We start from the raw sequence: 8340 nt of genomic DNA, 5'->3' as shown, positions 1-8340 counted from the left end.
GCAGCGGCAGGCGGGGAACCTTGGCTTCCTCCTTCACTGTAGCAAGCAAGCCTCCTGTTCGCTTCAGCTGCCTGGCTGCCAGCCGCCATCTTGGTTGGCAGTTAATTTGCATATCGCCCTGATTAGCCAATGGGAAGCGTGTTGGAGGTACAGTTAATTACCATGTTTGTCTATTATTAGATAGGATATCACACATACTTTATATTCTGAATCTGAACTAGAATACTTGCAGTCATTGCAGGTATTCTGAAGTTCATGATATCCTTGTGTTTTTGATGATAATTTATTATAAGGTCATATTTCTTGGAACCTTACCTGTAGGATTTTCAGAAAGGATTTACTTTTGCTTATACAGGGTGCCTGGGGGCACTAAAGTGATCACCTTTATGATTATCAGCTCAGGGTTTTCTGGGTCACATAGACAGTCTGAAATTCTGGCCCCCCATAGTATGCTTGGGAACTTGTTTAGGAATTTTCAGAGGAGACTTGTTTTCTTCTGTTCCATCCACAGTTAACGTGAAGATAGTCAGATATCCTTACCCTTTCCCTCTGTAGGTCAGGTTTTTTTCTTGTTCTCCCACTGAGGATATAGCCCTTCGGAGATCTTAGTTTTGGGGAAGTTGCCAATGTGATATATGGGCGAGATGCCAGAGGCCTGGAGAATAGGGATGCCTTATTTAACCTAGATAAGGTCATGGAGGCTGCCCAGCTAGAGTGACACTTAGGACACTTAAGCTGAATTTGGGCTTGTTGAACAATAAGCAGGAGTTAGCCATGCAACAGGAATAATAACTTGTGTTTATCAGAAGGCAGGAATCATGTCTAGTATGTTCACTACTGTGTTTCCAGCATTTAACACAGTACCTGGCACATAACTAGGTGCTCAATAAAATCTTAAGTGTGTGAATAACTAAGAAGTATCAAAGTTTTCCAGATGGAGAAAAAAAATTATAAAGCCAACAAGAAGAAACAAATAGCAAAATCTTATTAAATAACAACAAATTTGGTTAAACCTTGCCATTTCTTTTTCAACAACTGTTTTTACAGTACTTGTTTTTGGCAAGATACTTATTTAGAATACAGATAGTGCCACAAGCTAAGAGGGATAATAAGACACATGCATAATAACTATAACACTTCTCACAGTTTGGTTTCTCTTTCACTATGAAAGCCTAAAATAAAGGGTGTGAGCCTTCATGCTTTAGAGCTTCTCTGCTGATGAGCTTGGGACTGGGAAAACACTAAATGCTTCTGTAAATCATCACACTCTTGTCTTTAGTGAAAAAGAGCAGTCAAATGTAAATATTTAGCAAAAATATGGTTGCACATAGATTGCAGTCTGCAAATATATGGGCTGTTGGTTTGCCACAGAAGGCGTGGGCCCAATGACAGGAGTTTGAGAAGGAGCTTGGCTGGTCCAAAGGTAGGAAGGCCAGCCTGGCCAGTGTGACTCTGTTGGCTGAGCCTTGTCCCTGTGCACCAAAAGGTTGCTGATTGGATTCCCAGTTGAGGCTCATGCCTGGGTTGTGGACTCAACCCTCATGCGGGAGGGGGGGGGAGGGGGGGGATGAGGGTGTGCAGGAGGCACCAGATGGGTGTTTTCTCACATTGATGTTTCTCTCTCTTCCTTTCCCTTCCTCGCTCCCTAACAATCAATAAAAACACATATTTTTTAAAAAAGGTAGGAAGGACAAAAAGCCTAAAGCCTCTAATGAAGAGGTAGGGTATGCAGAATGACAAGAGCAAGACCCTCCTACCTGGATTTCTGGCTAAAGAGGCAGTGGAAGGCCCATGGTTTTGTGAATGTCTCATTGAGTCTCTGAGCACTTTTTCTTAACATGGATATAGGGAGAGGGAAGAAATGGACATCTATTCTTTTTTTTAAACAATAAAAGTTCTGATTGTAGAAAAATTATCTAGCTGACTATAGGATTTAATAAAGAACTCCAAACAACTTAGTCTTATAGCTGACAATCTCATTGGTTTATGTTATTGTCATACACTGAATTTTGAGTTATCAGGCCAAAAATGTAGACTTGGCAAAGATGACAGTTACTGTCAATTGTTCCAGTTCCCCAAACTGGATGGCACCAATGGCTGTGTGAGTGAATACAGAAGCTGAAATCAACATTATGTTAACTATGGTTCTATTCCAAAAACATTTCTCTTCCAGAGATATGTAAGATGAAGCTTCTTCAGGGCAAATATCATGATTATGTCCCCTAACATAGTGCCTGGCCCTTAACAGTTGCTCAAGAAATCTGTGTTGAATAAATAAATTGTATAAAGGTCACTTCGGGTTGCTAAGATCAGAACAGTATTTGCCATTATTTTGATGTTGGCATGGGATTTGTACACCCTGGAACAGTTTCTTCTCTTTGCAGCTAGTACTACTATATTATAAAGGGCCAGTGACCATAATGACTGGAATGACTGCTCGAGCAGTCGCTATGAGGTGCATTGACCACCTCTCAGTCCCTCCCCGCCTCCCCCACAACCTCCCAGCCCACAGACTCCGATCGATCGCAGCATGGCGAACGGGGAACCATGGAGAACTGGGTGGGTGGCGGCGGGATAGGACTGGGGACTGGAGAGCCAGGTGAAAGATGGCCCTGATCGCAGGCTAGGCCAAGGGACCCTACTCGTGCACGATTTTGTGCGCTGGGCCTCTAGTATATATATATTTTTTGTTTATGAAAAACATGCATTCTTGCACACTGACACAGTGATCTGGGGGAAAGTGACACAAATTTCCATTGCATTCCTCAGAAGAGCCAGAAATACTATTCTCTAATGGTGAGTTGCTTCTCGCTCAGAAGACTTAAATTTTGTTAGGATTTTAGTCCTTTCTTTTTTCTCAGAAGAAATTAGTATTTCCAGAAAGTGAAAAGTAATTACTGAGTTTGATTGAATTTGATAGCATTTTACTGCTCAGTGGAAGTCAGAGTCCTTACAACCTCTTCTCCCTATGGAGGAGTTCCCCCACCCATCCCCACAAAAATTGCATATATTTTCCCATCCCTATCTACACTTATGAGTGGGCAGTGTAAAAATGCTTCTAATTAAGGAGGAGGTGTGCTTGTATTTGTTGTAACTCATGAGGTTCAGAAGATTTTAAAAACAGCACCAAGAGTTTGGGGGTGGGAGTTCTTGGTTTTCATTTAAAAATAAATGGAGCCTTAGCTGGTTTGTCTCAGTGGATAGAGTGTTGGCCTGCGGACCAAAGGGTCCCTGGTTAGATTTCCAGTCAAAGGCACGTACCTGGGTTTCCGGTTCATCCGCAGCCCGGGTTGGGGTGCGCATTTGGGAAGCAACCAATTGATGTGTGTCTCTCACATTAATGTTTCTCTGTCTCTCTCTCTCCCCTCCCTCCCTCTCTCCCTTCCACTCTCTCTAAAAATCAATGGAAAAAAATATTCTTGGATGAGAATTAAAAAAACAAAAAAGGAAGAAAAAAAAGATAATAGCAGCCTCCTGAACAAAAGTTAATCTATATGCTAGCACTCAAATAGCCTTGGTCAGAGATGAGACCAGTAAGTGAGAGGAAGACACAGGAATAATGAAAGTTTCCTTATTGATGGCACAAGAGATTGGCTCAACATCCTACTACATCTGGAAGAGCTGAATTCAATCAAACTAATCTATGGTAAGGAGCTGGGGGGAAGAAGTCCATTTGCATTCTCTGTGTGTGTGTGTTTTAATATATATAGTTATTAATTTCAGAGAGGAAGGGAGAGGGAGAGAGAGATAGAAACATCAATGATGAGAGAGAATCATTGATCGGCTGCCTCCTGCATGCCCCACACTGGGGATTGAGCCCGCAACCTGGGCATGTGCCCTGACCGGGAATTGAACCGTGACCATCTGGTTCATAGGTTGATGCTCAACCACTGAGCCACGCTGGCCAGGCTATTGCATTCTCTTTGAATAATAAGGGTATTAGTTGTAAAGTGACTGCAAAGACAGAGCTACTTCCTGACTTCAAGTCTCATTCCAGTGACACTGGTGACTCTGGGGAGGCAGGCATACTGAAGTCCTCTCTGGCATCTAGGACATGGTCTGGGATTGCACGAAATATATATTCCTTCCATGGTGATTTGACTCATGACTTTACTTCTGAGAGGCCTTAACCTCTGTTCAGATAAGTTGGGTAAAATGTTTGTTCCCCTGGGCTATAAAAATATCACTTCAAGTAATAATTTTCCTGGCAGAGAGAAATTTACTTTTCTTCATTCTGATATCACCGGTATTTATAATAAACTAGAGGCCCAGTGCACAAATTTGTGCACGGGTGGGGTCCCTCGGCCTGGCTAGCAATCGGGGCCAATTGGGGCCACCTTGCCCAGTCCCGATCTGGGTCGATCAGGGCCAGCCATGGGGAGGGACCACAGGAGGTTGGCCAGCCATGGGAGGTTGGCTGTGGGAGCACACTGATAACCAGGGGGCAACTCCTGCGTTGAGTGTCTGTCCCCTGGTGGTCAGTGTGCATCATAGCAACCTGGTCGACTGGTCATTCAGTCAACTGGTCATAACAGTCACTTAGGCTTTTATATATATAGATGAGTGGTCTCATTATAAAAAACAAAATAATTTTCCTGGCAGAGAGAAATTTACTTTTCTTCATTCAGGTATCACTGGTATTTATAATAAATGAGTGGTCTCATTATAAAAAACAAAATAATAATTTTCCTGGCAGGCCTCCCCTCCAGAGGAAGTCTTAGAATCATACCAGTCACTTCTCATCCTGGCCAAACATTTTTCTAAAATGCTGTTTTTGATACTAGTTATATATTAAAATGTCACTTTTACATCTACAGGTAAAGAATTTATAGAAAAAAAAGAAGAAAAAGGGATGTACTTTTGAGGTATTCTCATAGTGACTGTCAAGTGTAGAAATTCCAAGATGTCAAATTGAAGTTACATTTTCAGCCACATAATTCTTTGTTGTAGGGAAGGCTGTGCTGTGCATTGTAGAATGTTTAGCAGCTTATTTGATCTCTACCCACAAGATGCTAATAGCCCCTTCTGAGTTTTGACAACCAAAAAGTCTCCAGACATGACAAAAACAAAAAATCATCCCAGTTGAGAACCGGACCAAAATACCCAACGATTTTTCCCCACCCCCCCAAAAAAATTTCACTAAAGTTAGTTATAAAATGGAATTCCCCTATAAATGAGAGGATTTAGACAAAATCAGGTAGATAAGACTAAATTCTTATAGTAAGTTATAAAAGGTCAAGTGAGAATATTGAGTTTTCCTTTTGAGACTGTTGCCAGTATGCTATGTTTGACTCTTACCTCAGATGCCAGCCTGCCTCTTACCTCAAGCTGAGAAAAGCCTAAAATGGAATTGTTCAGGTACTTGAGATGTGTCTCTTGCAGTTTGAGGGGCAGAGTGGACCTGAGTCTACTCCTGCCAGGAAAATACAGAGGGACAAGAGAAGGACTGGCAGGTATTTTAGTAGCAGAGGAATACTGAAGCTGAACTGGGATTGGCCTATACTCCCAAGTCAGTTTGGACAAGAAGCGCGTGAGAGCTTCATGTGGGCCAGCTGTGGATCAACCATACAGTGCTGCCCTAAACAGCACCATCAGAAATATGTTCTCCTTTGTCCAGAAACTTCATTGCCATCTATTGGAAAATAGTCACACTAATTTAGTTTGGACAAAACACTTTACTGCCACTTCCTATAAAAGTTAAGAACTTTCCTGTTTCCCTTTCTTTTCTTCTCTCTCCCTCCCTTTGGGTCTGGTTGGTAAGCTAGAAGAGGGCAAGACAGACCAGGCATGATGCCTCTCTACCGCAAGGAGTGAGCTAGCTGTCCTAGCTGGATAAGAGGGAAGAGTTTCACTCTTTGTGACTCAATGACAAAGGACTTTCTATTACTGAATTGGGTGTATGACAGATCTACTTCCCCTGCACAGGTTTAAAGGGATGGCAAAAGATAAAAACAAAGGTATTCTGTCTTATTTTTAAAAGTTAAAAATAGTATGTTGAACATACTGGTTACCTATTATAAAGTAAGATCTGGAAAAAATGTCTTCCAAAAACATGTTCTTGAATTTTATAGAGGAAAATGATCATTAAATCAATTAGTTTGTTTTTTGAGATTCCCATATGTTGGGAGTAGGGCATATAAATGCAAGGGAGTCTTGTCCTCTGGGAACTTACAGTCTTGGGTTTCATACTCAGAATAAAGTACCTATTACAGTTGGTTATGTCAGCAAGAGCCTATGTTGCATAGGCGGGGCAGGTTCAGGAGGATTTTTACTCTAATAATTTACTCTCTTATGATTTTTACTAGATTATGATTAAGCTTTAGAAGCAATTATTTTGCTCCTGTTCTTCAAGCATGAAATCACAGGTAAAGCTTCCATTTAAGATGTTTAAAGAGAGATGCAAAGCTGACTGCATAGGCTGCATCCTGATTGGGCTTCTATGAAACCAGGATCTGTCTGGTCCTCAGTTTGGCAGATTCAGTAACTTACATTTCTCTTCACTCCAACTTAATCAGGCTGTGGGAGATTAATTTGGATAAAACAACTCTATAATTCAACCCAGTGAACAGAGCCTGATTATAAACCATGATGTGAATTCATTAATTGAGAAAGACTGTATAGCTAGTATAACTAGAACCAGTCTGTGCCTTGGACAATTGTTTCTCACTGGGTGTGCTGATCTACTCTGAGACCCCTTGAGGGATGGGAAGACTACTTGATGAGTGTGGAATCACAGCAGGGGCCTTTATATGTTCTTAAAAGAATATTCAGAATTTAAGTTTGCTAGGTATAAACCCCAAATAGGCAGGAATCTTATTTGCTAAAGTATCCTAAGAGACTAAAACTTAGTAAACACTCAGTAAATATTTGTTGACTGTGTGACTGATCCAAATTAAGTTTTTTTAACTGTCCTGATCATGGGTATTGGTCCTGGTTATTAGAATCAGTAACCTTTCTCTTGGACAGAGTGGGAGCTCACAATACATTCTTATTGAGATTCTGCTGGTTCTAGACTCTTTATGGACCCCACCCTTCTTTTATGACAGCATCAACTGGGCATGTGACACTTAAGTTACAGATTATTTATTTTACTCTGATGAAAGTTGGGAGCCACCCTGGCCTCTGTAACACATTTACAGATCATCTCATAGGGTGACTTTTTTTTTTTAATATTGTCTCAAGTTCTATGAGGGTTCTTTGTTTTACATTTTCCAGGTTACTGACTTCCAGCTGAGGCAGGTAGGGGACAAGCGAATCGTGGTGGTTTATATTTTTACAGACACCCAGAATTCTTTGTGTAGGTGTGGATCTACCCACTGCCAGGGCGTCCAAAGGCAGAACACTGTGTTCTACTCAATGGAACACCTAAAGCCCTTAACAGACTAAAGCAAAGCAGAGATGGGCTGAATATGCAAACCTTTGGCGCGTGTGGGAGCTGCAATGAAGTACAGGCGCCCCAGGCTCAGAGGGCTCCCCATTCTTTTTTTCTCATTTCAGGTCTGCCTCTCAAACTCTGGTTTGGTATAGAAAGCTCCCTGTGAACACGTTGCCTATGGACTTTCATATTCTCAGACTCCCTCGGCCTCAGAGGCATCTGTGCTCTCTCTAGAGCAGCGGTTCTCAACCTGTGGGTCCGACCCCTTTGGGGGTCGAACGACCCTTTCACAGGGATCGCCTAAGACCATCAGAAAACACATATATAATTACATATTGTTTTTGTGATTAATCACTATGCTTTAATTATGTTCAATTTGTAACAATGAAAATACATCCTGCATATCAGATATTTATATTATGATTCATAACAGTAGCAAAATTACAGTTATGAAGTAGCAACGAAAATAATTTTGTGGTTGGGGGTCACCACAACATGAGGAACTGTATTAAAGGGTCGGGGCATTAGGAAGCTTGAGAACCACTGCTCTAGAGTCTAGGCCACGTCCTCACGTGAGGAGGCAGGTGGGAGGCGGCCGTGGTCCCCGACCTAACCCCGGTTCTGGGACTAGGAGCCTGAGTCACCGCCTCGGTCCGCCGGCGGTTTTCCGTGAAGGTCTCGGTGCTCCTAACTTGGACAAGGGCACCCGGGTCATTCTGGCCTTTGCAGGGGGGCACGACCCCCTCCGCAGAGCCCAGGCGCGACCTCGGTCTTCCGGCCGACCGGTCCTTATCCTTCCTACAGCCCCTCCCCAGACTGAGGAGCCCCAGACACCTCCCTCAGGCCCGCGCCCTGCTTCTCGCACCCCAATCCAGGGCCCGAATTCGGGAGAAGCAACGCGTTCCCGAAGCCCGCAGACTCCGAGCCTGCGGCTGGGGCTGGGGGTATCCCCGCCCTCGCGGCGC

General features: G+C 42.9%; 1 long non-coding RNA gene across 1 annotated transcript in view; it reads left to right on the top strand.

Moving 5' to 3' along the window:
• Positions 1–7542, top strand: part of LOC106723883 — a 12788-nt gene extending 5246 nt beyond the window's left edge. Inside the window, exon 2 of the long non-coding RNA XR_001359622.1 lies at positions 7302–7542. This is a non-coding gene — a long non-coding RNA (uncharacterized LOC106723883). The remainder of the gene's footprint in view (positions 1–7301) is intronic.
• The last annotated feature ends 798 nt before the right edge of the window (positions 7543–8340 follow it).

This window comes from Myotis brandtii, unplaced genomic scaffold (assembly GCF_000412655.1).
Source record: "Myotis brandtii unplaced genomic scaffold, ASM41265v1 scaffold668, whole genome shotgun sequence".
Taxonomy (NCBI): Eukaryota; Metazoa; Chordata; class Mammalia; order Chiroptera; family Vespertilionidae; genus Myotis; species Myotis brandtii.
Note: the sequence above shows the minus strand (reverse complement) of the source record. Positions and strands in the feature narration are given on the sequence as shown.